Below are 11,956 nucleotides of genomic sequence, written 5' to 3'. Positions count from 1 at the left end.
GGAGGCTTGACTGGGGAAGAATCCACTTCCAAGCTCAAGCTCACTCAGGTCGTCGGCAGAATTCATTCCTGTGGTTGTAGGACTGAAGCCCTGGCTTCTCATTTATTTATTTTAATTTTTGTTGTGCTTTACAAACCAAGTCAGTCTCTCACACAAAAACTTATATACACCTTGCTATATGCTCCTAGTTGCTCTCCCCTTAATGAGACAGCACATGCCTTACCTCCACTCTCTTTTTTCATGTCCATTCGGTCAGCTTCTGACCCCCTCTGCACTCTCATCTCTTCTCCATACAGGAGCTGCCCACAGTCTCATGAGTCTAGTTGATCCAAGAAGCTCACTCTTCACCAGTATCATTTTCTACCCCATAGTCCAGTGCAATCCCTGCCTGAAGAGTTGCCTTTGGGAATGGTTCCTGTCTTGGGCTAACAGAAGGTCTGGGGACCATGAGCTCTGGGGTCCTTCTAGCCTCAGTCAGACCATTAAGTCTAGTTTATTTTACGAGAATTTGAGGTCTGCATCCCACTGTTCTCCTGCTCCATCAGGGATTCTCTGTTGTGTTCCCTGTCAGAGCAGTTATCAGTTATAGCCAGGCACCATCTAGTTCTTCTGGTCTCAGGCTGATGTAGTCTCTGGTTTATGTGGCCCTTTCCGCCTCTTGGGCTCATAATTACCTTGTGTCTTTGGTGTTCTTCATTCTCCTTTGCTCCAGATGGATTGAGGCCCATTGATGCATCTTAGATGGCTGCTTGCTACCGTTTAAGACCCCAGACACCACTCTCCAAAGTGGGATGCGGAATGTTTTCTTAATAGATTTTTATCATGCCCATTGACTTAGATGTTCCCTGAAACCATGGTCCCCAAACCCTGGCCCCTGCTATGCTAGCCTTCGAAACATTTAGTTTATTCAGGAAACTTCCTTGCTTTCTGTTTAGTCCATTTGTGCTGACCTCTCCTGTATTGTGAATTGTCTTTCCCTTCACCTAAAATAGTTCTTATCTACTATCTAATTCGTGAACATCCCTCTCCCTCCTAACCTCCCTCCCCACTCTTGTAACCATCAAAGAGTATTTTCTTCTCTGTTTAAACTATTTCTCGAGTTCTTATAATATTGGTCTTATACAATATTTGTCCTTTTGCACCTGACTAATTTCACTCAGCATAATGCCTTCCAGGTTCCTCCATGTTATGAAATTTTTCACAGATTCATCACTGTTCTTTATCGATACGTAGTATTTCAATGTGTGAATATACCATAATTTATTTATCCATTCATCTGTTGGTTGATTCCATCTTTTTGCTATTGTAAACAGTGCTGCAATGAACATGGGTGTGCATCTATCTGTTCTGTAAAGGCTCTTATTTCTCTAGAATATATTCCAAGCAGTGGGATTGCTGGATCATATGGTAGTTGTATTTCTAGCTTTTAAGGAAGTGCCAAATCAATTTCCAAAGTGGTTGTGCCATTTTACATTCCCACCAGCAGTGTATACGTGTTCTAGTCTCTGCACAACCTCTCCAACATTGACTATTTTGTGTTTCTTGGATTAATGCCAGCCTTGTTGGAGTGAGATGAAATATCATTGTAATTTTGATTTGCATTTCTCTAATGGCTAATGATCGTGAGCATTTCCTCATGTATCTGTTAGCTACCTGAATGTCTTCTTTAATGAAGTGCCTCTTCATATCTTTTGCCAATTTTTTTAATTGGGTTATTAGTCTTTTTGTTGTTGAGTTTTTGCAGTATCATATAGATTTTAGAGATCAGCTGCTAATCGGAAATGTCATAGCTAAAAACTTTTTCCCAATCTGTAGGTAATCTTTTTAGTCTCTTGGTGAAGTCTTTGGATGAGCATAGCTGTTTGATTTTTAGGAGCTCCCAGTTATCTAGCTTCTCTTCTGCATTGTTAGTAATGTTTTGTATACTGTTTATGCCATGTATTAGGGCTCCTAACGTTGTCCCTATTTTTTCTTCCATGATCTTTATCATTTCAGATTTTATATTTAGGTCTTTGATCCATTTTGAGTTGGTTTTTGTGCATGGTATGAGGTATGGGTCTTGTTTCATTTTTTTGCAGATGGATATCCAGTTATGCCAGCACCATTTGTTAAAAAGACTGTCTTTTCCCCATTTAACTGACTTCGGGCTTTTGTCAAATATCAACTGCTCATATGTGGATGGACTTATGTGTGGATTCTCAATTCTGTTCCATTGGTCTATGTGTCTGCTGTTGTACTGGTACCAGGCTGTTTTGACTACTGTAGTGGTAAAATGGGTTCTAAGATCAGATAGAGTGAACCCTCCCACTTTATTCTTCTTTTTCAGTAATGCTTTACTTATCCGGGGCCCCTTTCCCTTCCATATGAAGTTGGTGATTTGCTTTTCCATCTCATTAAAAATGTCGTTGGAATTTTGATCGGAATTGCATTAAATGTATAGAACGCTTTTGGTAGAGTAGATATTTTTATAACATTAAGTCTTCCTATCCATGAGCAAGGTCTGTTTTTCCACTTATGTAGGTCTCTTTTGGTTTCTTGCAGTAGTGTCTTGTCGTTTTCTTTGTATAAGTCTTTTACGTCTCTGGTAAGGTTTATTCCTAAGTATTTTATCTTCTTGGGGGCTACTGTAAATGGTATTGTTTTGGTGACTTCCTGTTCAACGTTCAATGTTCTTTTTGTCGATGTAGAGGAATCCAACTGATTTTTGTATGTTTATCTTGTATCCCGATACTCTGCTGAACTCTTCTATCAGTTTCAGTAGCTTTCTTGAGGATTTGGTAGGGTTTTCTGTGTAGAGGATCATGTCATCTGCAAATAGAGATGCTTTTGCTTGTTCCTTACCAATCCAGATGCCATTTATTTCTTTATCTAGCCTAATTGCTCTGGCTGGGACCTCCAGCGCAATGTTGAATAAGAGTAGTGATAAAGGGCATCCTTGTCTGGTTCCCGATCTCAAGGGGCATGCTTTCAGACTCTCTCCATTTAGGATAATGTTGACTGTTGGCTTTGTAAAAATGCCGTCTATTATGTTGAGGAATTTTCCTTCTATTCCTATTTTGCTGAGAGTTTTTATAATGAATGAGTGTTGAACTTTGTCAAATGCCTTTTCTGGATCAATTGATAAGATCATGTGGTTCTTGTCTTTTGTTTTATTTACATGATGGATTATATTAATTGTTATTCTAATGCTGAACTATCCTTGCATACCTGGTATGAATCCCACTTGGTCATGGTGAATTATTTTTTTGATATATTGTTGAATTCTATTGGCTAGAATTTTGTTGACGATTTTTGAATCTAAGTTCATGAGGGATATAGGTCTATAATTTTCTTTTTTTTTTTTTTTTTGTGGTGTCTTTACCTGGTCTTGGTATCAGGGATATGGTGGCTTCATAGAATGAGTTTGGGAGTAGCCTGTCCTCTTCTATGCTCTGAAATACCTTTAGTAGTAGTGGTGTTAACTCTTCTCTGAAAGTTTGCTAGAACTCTGCAGTGAAGCCTTCCGGGCCAGGGCTTTTTTTTTGTTGGGAGTTTTTTTTTTTTTTATTACCTTTTCAATCTCTTGTTATGGGTTTATTTACTTGTTCTACCTCTGTTTGTGTTAGTTTAGGTACGTAGTGTGTTTCTAGAGATCCATTTCTTCTAGGTTTTCAAATTTGTTAGAGTACAATTTTTCGTAGTAATCTGATATGATTCTTTTAACTTCAACTGGGTTTGTTGTAATATCGCCCATCTCATTTCTTATTCTGGTTATTTGCTTCCTCTCCTGTTTTTCTTTTGTCAGTTTTGGCAATGGTTTATCAATTTTGTTAATTTTTTCAAAGAATCAGCTTTTGGTCTTGTTAACTCTTTCATCATTTTTCTGTTCTCTATTTCATTTAGTTCTGCTCTAATTAGTATTAGTTCCGTTCTTCTAGTGCCTGAAGGCTTCTTTTGTTGCTCTCTTTCTATTTGTTCAAGTCGTGGGGATAATTCTTTGATTTCAGCCCTTATTTTTTTATTTTTATTAACTTTTATTGAGCTTCAAGTGAACGTTTACAAATCAAGTCAGACTGTCACATATAAGTTTATATACATCTTACTCCATACTCCCACTTGCCCTCCCCCTAATGAGTCAGCCCTTCCAGTCTCTCCTTTCGTGACAATTTTGCCAGCTTCCAACTCTCTCTATCCTCCCATCCCCCCTCCAGACAGGAGATGCCAACACAGTCTCAAGTGTCCACCTGATATAATTAGCTCACTCTTCATCAGCATCTCTCTCCTACCCACTGACCAGTCCCTTTCATGTCTGATGAGTTGTCTTCGGGGATGGTTCCTGTCCTGTGCCAACAGAAGTTTTGGGGACCATGACCGCTGGGATTCCTCTAGTCACAGACCATTAAGTATGGACTTTTTATGAGAATTTGGGGTCTGCATCCCACTGATCTCCTGCTCCCTCAGGGGTTCTCTATTGTGCTCCCTGTCAGGGCAGTCATCGATTGTGGCCGGGCACCAACTAGTTCTTCTGGTCTCAGGATGATGTAGGTCTCTGGTTCATGTGGCCCTTTCTGTCTCTTGGGCTCTTAGTTGTCGTGTGACCTTGGTGTTCTTCATTCTCCTTTGCTCCAGGTGGGTTGAGACCAATTGATGCATCTTAGATGGCTGCTTGTTAGCATTTAAGACCCCAGACGCCACATTTCAAAGTGGGATGCAGAATGTGTTCATAATAGAATTATTTTGCCAATTGACTTAGAAGTCCCCTTAAACCATGGTTTCCAAACCCCCGCCCTTGCTCCGCTGACCTTTGAAGCATTCGTTTTATCCCGGAACCTTCTTTGCTTTTGGTCCAGTCCAATTGAGCTGACCTTCCATGTATTGAGTGTTGTCCTTCCCTTCACCTAAAGCAGTTCTTATCTACTAATTAATCAGTAAAAAACCCTCTCCCATCCTCCCTCCCTCCCCGCCTCGTAACCACAAAAGTATGTGTTCTTCTCAGTTTATACTATTTGTCAAGATCTTATAATAGTGGTCTTATACAATATTTGTCCTTTTGCCTCTGGCTGATCTCGCTCAGCATAATGCCTTCCAGGTTCCTCCATGTTATGAAATGTTTCACAGATTCGTCACTGTTCTTTATCAATGCATAGTATTCCATTGTGTGAATATACAACAATTTATTTACGCATTCATCCGTGGATGGACACCTTGGTTGCTTCCAGCTTTTTGCTATTGTAAACAGAGCTGCAATAAACATGGGTGTGCATATATCTGTTTGTGTGAAGGCTCTTGTTTCTCTAGGGTCTATTCCGAGGAGTGGGATTTCTGGGTTGTATGGTAGTTCTATTTCTAACTGTTTAAGATAACACCAGATAGATTTCCAAAGTGGTTGTACCATTTTACGTTCCCACCAGCAGTGTATAAGAGTTCCAATCTCTCCGCAGCCTCTCCAACATTTATTATTTTGTGTTTTTTGGATTAATGCCAGCCTTGTTGGAGTGAGATGGAATCTCATCGTAGTTTTAATCTGCATTTCTCTAATGGCTAATGATCGAGAGCATTTTCTCATGTATCTGTTAGCTGCCTGAATATCTTCTTTAGTGAATGTGTGTTCATATCCTTTGCCCACTTCTTGATTGGGTTGTTTGTCTTTTTGTGGTTGAGTTTTGACAGAGTCATGTAGATTTTAGAGATCAGGTGCTGGTCTGAGATGTCATAGCTGAAAATTCTTTCCCAGTCTGTAGGTGGTCTTTTTACTCTTTTGGTGAAGTCTTTAGATGAGCATAGGTGTTTGATTTTTAGGAGCTCCCAGTTATCTGGTTTCTCTTTGTCATTTTTGGTAATGTTTTGTATTCTGTTTATGCCTTGTATTAGGGCTCCTAAGGTTGTCCCTATTTTTTCTTCCATGATCTTTATCGTTTTAGTCTTTATGTTTAGGTCTTTGATCCACTTGGAGTTAGTTTTTGTGCATGGTGTGAGGTATGGGTCCTGTTTCATTTTTTTGCAAATGGATATCCAGTTATGCCAGCACCATTTGTTAAAAAGAGTATCTTTTCCCCAATTAACTGACACTGGGCCTTTGTCAAATATCAGCTGCTCATATGTGGATGGATTTCTATCTGGGTTCTCAATTCTGTTCCACTGATCTATGTGTCTGTTGTTGTACCGGTACCAGGCTGTTTTGACTACTGTGGCTGTGTAATAGGTTCTGAAATCAGGTAGAGTGAGGCCTCCCACTTTCTTCTTCTTTTTCAGTAATGCTTTGCTTATCCGAGGCTTCTTTCCCTCCCATATGAAGTCAAAAGCTGGTTTTTTGAAAAAATCAGCAAAATTGGTAAACCACTGGCCAAACTGACAAAAGAAAAACAGGAGAGGAAGCAAATAACCCGAATAAGAAATGAGAGGGGCGATATGACAACAGACCCAACTGAAATTAAAAGAATCATATCAGATTACTATGAAAAACTATACACAAACAAATTTGGAAACCTAGAAGAAATGGGCGAATTCCTAGAAACACACTACCTACCTACCTAACACAAACAGAGGTAGAACAACCAAATAGACCCATAACAAAAGAAGAGATTAAAAAGGTAATCAAAAAACTCCCAACAAAAAAAAGCCCTGGCCTCGAATGCTTCACTGCAGAGTTCTACCAAACTTTTAGAGAAGAGTTAACACCACTACTACTAAAGGTATTTCAGAGCATAGAAAAGGACAGGCTAGTCCAAAACTCATTCTGTGAAGCCACCATATCCCTGATACCAAAACCAGGTAAAGATACCACAAGAAAAGAAAATTATAGACATATATCCCTCATGAACTTAGATTCAAAAATCCTCAAAAAATTCTAGCCAATAGAATTCAACAATATATCAAAAAAATAATTCACCATGACCAAGTGGGATTCATACCAGGTATGCAGGGATGGTACAACATTAGAAAAACAATTAATGTAATCCACCACATAAGTAAAACAAAAGACAAGAATTATGTGATTTTATCAATTGATACAGCAAGGCATTTGACAAAGTTCAACACTCATTCATGATAAAAACTCTCAGCAAAATAGGAGTAGAAGGAAAATTCCTCAACATAATAAAGGGCATTTATACAAAGCCAACAGCGAACATCACCCTAAATGGAGAGAGCCTGAAAACATTCCCAATGAGATCGGGAACCAGACAAGGATGCCCTTTATCACCACTCTTATTCAATATTGTGCTGGAAGTCCTAGTCAGAACAATTAGGCTAGATAAAGAAATAAAGGGCATCCAGATTGGCAAGGAAGAAGTAAGAGCATCTCTATTTGCAGATGACATGATCTTATACACAGAAAACCCTAAGGAATCCTCCAGAAAACTACTGAAACTGATAGAAGAGTTCAGCAGAGTATCGGGATGCAAGATAAACATACAAAAATCAGTTGGATTCCTCTACACCGATAAAAAGAACATTGAAGAGGAAATCACCAAATCAATGCCATTTACTGTCACCCCCAAGAAGACAAAATACTTAGGAATAAATCTTACCAGAGATGTAAAAGACTTATACAAAGAAAACTACAGTACACTTCCGCAAGAAACCAAAAGAGACTTACATAAGTGGAAGAACATACCTCGCTCATGGATAGGAAGACTTAATATTATAAAAATGTCTATTCTACCAAAAGTGATCTATACATTTAATGCAATTCCAATCCAAATCCCAACGATACTCTTTAATGAGATGGAGAAACAAATCATCAACTTCATATTGAAGGAAAAGAGGCCCCGGATAAATAAGGCATTACTGAAAAAGTGGGAGGCCTTACTTTACCTGAATTTAGAACCTATTATACCGCCACAGTAGTCAAAACAGCCTGGTACTGGTACAACAACAGATACATAGACCAATGGAACAGAATTGAGAATCCACACATAAGTCCATCCACATATGAGCACTTGATATTTGACAAAGGCCCCAAAACAGTCAAATGCGGAAAGGACAGTCTTTTTAACAAATGGTGCTGGCATAACTGGATATCCATCTGCAAAAAAATGAAACAAGACCCATACCTCACTCCATGCACAAAAACTAACTCAAAATGGATCAAAGACCTAAATATAAAATCTAAAACAATAAAGATCATGGAAGAAAAAATAGGGACAACGTTAGGAGCCCTATTACACGGCATAAACAGTATACAAAACATCATAAGGAATGTAGAAGAAAAACTAGATAACTGGGAGCTCCTAAAAATCAAACAGCTATGCTCATCCAAAGACTTCACCAAAAGAGTAAAATGACTACCTACAGACTGGGAAAAAGTTTTTAGCTATGACATTTCTGATCAGCACCTGATCTCTAAAATCTATATGATACTGCAAAAAGACAAATAACTGAATTAAAAAATGCTCAAAAGATATGAACAGACTATTTACTGAAGAAGACATTCAGGTAGCTAACAGATTTATGAGGAAATGTTCACGATCATTAGCCATTAGAGAAACGCAGATCAAATCTAAAATGAGATTTCATCTCACGCCAACAGGCTGGCATTAATCCAAAAAACACAAAAGAATAAATGTTGGAGAGGCTGTGGAGAGATTGGAACACTTACACACTGCTGGTGGGAATGTAAAATGGTACAACCACTTTGGAAATCGATTTGGCGCTTCCTTAAAAAGCTAGAAATAGAACTACCATACGATCCAGCAATCCCATTCCTTGGAATATATCCTAGAGAAATAAGAGCCTTTACACGAACAGATATATGCACACGTATGTTTATTGCAGCACTGTTTACAATAGCAAAAAGATGGAAGCAACCAAGGCGCCCATCAACGGATGAATGGATAAATGAATTATGGTATATTCACACAATGGAATACTACACATCGATAAAGAACAGTGAGGAATCTGTGAAACATTTCATAACATGGAGGAAACTGGAAGGCATTGCGCTGAGTGAAATTAGTTGCAAAAGGACAAGTATTGTATAAGACCACTATTGTAAGAACTTGAGAAATAGTTTAAACTGAGAAGAAAACACTCTTTTGTGGTTACGAGGTTGGGGGGGGTGGGAGAGGGGCATTCACTAATTAGATAGTAGATAAGAACTACTTTAGATGAAAGGAAAGACAGCACACAGTACAGGGGAGGTCAGCACAATTGGACTAAACCAAAAGCAAAGAAGTTTCCTGAATAAACTGAATGCTTCGAAGGCTAGCATAGCAGGGGTAGGGGTCTGGGGACCACGGTTTCAGGGGACATCTAAGTCAATTGGCATAATAAAATCTATTAAGAAAACATTCTGTATCCCACTTTGAAGAGTGGCGTCTGGGGTCTTAAACGCTAGCAAGCAGCCATCTAAGATGCATCAATGGGTCTCAACCCACCTGGATCAAAGGAGAATGAAGAACACCAAGGACACAAGGTAATGATGAGCCCAAGAGACAGAAAGGGCCACATGAACCAGAGACTACATCATCCTGAGACCAGAAGAACTAGTTGGTGCCCGGCTACAACCCATGACTGCCCTAACAGGGAACACAACAGAGAACCCCTGAGGGAGCAGGAGAACAGTGGGATGCAGACCCCAAATTCTCATAAGACCAGACTTAATGATCTGACTGAGACTAGAAGGACCCCGGTGGTCATGGCCCCCAGACCATCTATTGCCCCAGGACAGGAACCATGCCCGAAGCCAATTCTTCAGACATGGATTGGACTGGACAATGGGCCGGAGAGGGATGCTGGTGAGGAGTGAGCTTCTTGGATCAGGTGGACACTTGAGACTATGTTGGCATCTCCTGCCTGTGGTGGGGGGGGAGATGAGAGGGTGGAGGGGGTTAGAAGTTGGCGAAATGGACACGAAAAGAGAGAGTGGAGGGAGAGAGTAATTGGGAGTGTGTAGCAAGGTGTATATGGGTTTTTGTGTGAGAAATTGACTTGATTTGTAAACTTTCACTTAAAGCACAATAAAAATTATAAAAAAAACAAAAACAAAAATACGATTTATTCGTCCTGTGTAGACTCATAGACATGTGACCTTTTTGGACTTTCAGGTGGAGGTTTAATTAACATTGGCTTTCCTGATTCAAAGAACTGTATTGAATTCTTAGCAGAGCCTGCCTTTTAAAAAGATACATCTTTTGTTAAATGGGCTGCACATCAGAGCTAATTTAGTACAGCAAAAGGGGAAAAGCCAGTATTCAAAACACCTGGGCTTCTTGTGCAATTGAGATTTCTCCCATCCCTTGCACCCGATCACGTAAGCATCCTAGTAACACAATTTTAAACAGGGAGTCAGTTCTTCCCGTTACTTTCTCCTGCACTAGAAGCCTTATAGTGGAGCTGTTGTTGTTAGATGCATTGAATCACTTCCACCTCACAGCGACATGAGTCATATGTACAAGAAAATTAAACACTGCCCAGTCCTGTGCCATTCTCACAATTGTTACTATGTTTGAAACCACTGTTGCAGCCAATGTTCCAATCCATCTCGTTGAGAGTCTTCCTCTTTTTCAAAGACCCTTTTTACCTTTACCAAGCATGATGTCCTTCTCCAGGGACTGGACCCTCCTGACAACATGTCCAAAGTATGTGAGACAAAGTCTCACCATCTTCACTTCCAAGGAGCACTCTGGATGTTATTCATAGACAGATTCGTTCGTTCTTCTGTTAGTCCACGGTATATTCAGTACTCTTCACCCATGCCATAATTCAAAGGTGTCAATTCTTCTTCAGTCTTCCTTATTCATTGACAAGCTTTTGCATGCGTATGAGGCAATTGAAAATATTATGGCTTGAGTCAGATGCACTTTAATCCTCATCTTTGCTTTTTAACACTTTAAATAGGAGATTTGCCCAATGTAATACACCGTTTGATTTCGTGACTGCTGCTTCCATGGGTGTTGATTGTGGATTCAAGTAAAATGAAATCCTTGACAACTTCAACATTTTCTCCATTTATCATGATTTTGCTTATTGGTCCAGTTGTGAGGATTTTTGTTTTATGTTGAGGTGTAATTCATGCTGAAGGCTTTGGTCTTTGATCTTTATCAACAAATGTTTTGAATCCTCTTCACTTTCAACAAGGAAGGTTTTGTCATCTGCATAACACAGGTTATTATTGAGTCTTCCTCCAATCCTGATGCTGTGTTCTTCTTCATAGAGTCCAGGTTCTTGGATTATTTGCTCAACATACAGATCGAATAAGTATGGTGAAAGGGTACAACCCTGACAAATACTTTTCCTAATTTTAAACCACACAGTATCCCCTTGTTCTGTCTGAACGACAGTCTCTTGGTCTATGTACAGGTTCCTCATGAGCACAATTAAGTGGTCTGGAATTTCCATTCTTTGCAATGTTGTCTATAATTTGTTATGATCCACACAGTCAAATGCCTTTGTGTAATCGATAAAACACAGGTAAACATCTTTTTGGTATTCTCTGCTTTCAGCCATCTGACATCAGCAATGATAACCCCCCTTCCACATCCTCTTCTGAATCTAGGTTGAATTTCTGGCAGTTACGTATGGATGGACTGCTGCAACCATTTTTGAATTATCTTCAGCAAAATTTTACTTCTGTGTAATATTAATGATACCATCCCATAATTTCTGCATTCTATTGGATCATCTTTCTTCAGAACAGGCAAAAATATGGATCTCTTCCAGTCGGCTGGCCAGGTAACTGTCTTCCAAATTTCTTGGCATAGATGAGTGAGCACTTCCAATGCTGCGTTGTTTGTTGAAACATCTCAGTTGGTATTCTGTCAATTCCTGGAGCTTGTTTTTCACTTATGCCTTCAGCACAGCTTGGACTTCTTCCTTCAATACCAGCAGTTCTTGGTCATATGCTACCCCCCAAAATGCCTGAATGTCGACCAATTCTTTTTGGTACAGTGATTCTGTGTATTCCTTCCATCTTCTTTTGATGCTTCCTGCATCATTCAATATTTTGCCCATAGAATGCTTCAATACTGCAACCCGA

The sequence above is a fragment of the Elephas maximus genome, chromosome 25, assembly GCF_024166365.1.
Source record: "Elephas maximus indicus isolate mEleMax1 chromosome 25, mEleMax1 primary haplotype, whole genome shotgun sequence".
NCBI classification, from domain to species: Eukaryota; Metazoa; Chordata; class Mammalia; order Proboscidea; family Elephantidae; genus Elephas; species Elephas maximus.
Note: the sequence above shows the minus strand (reverse complement) of the source record.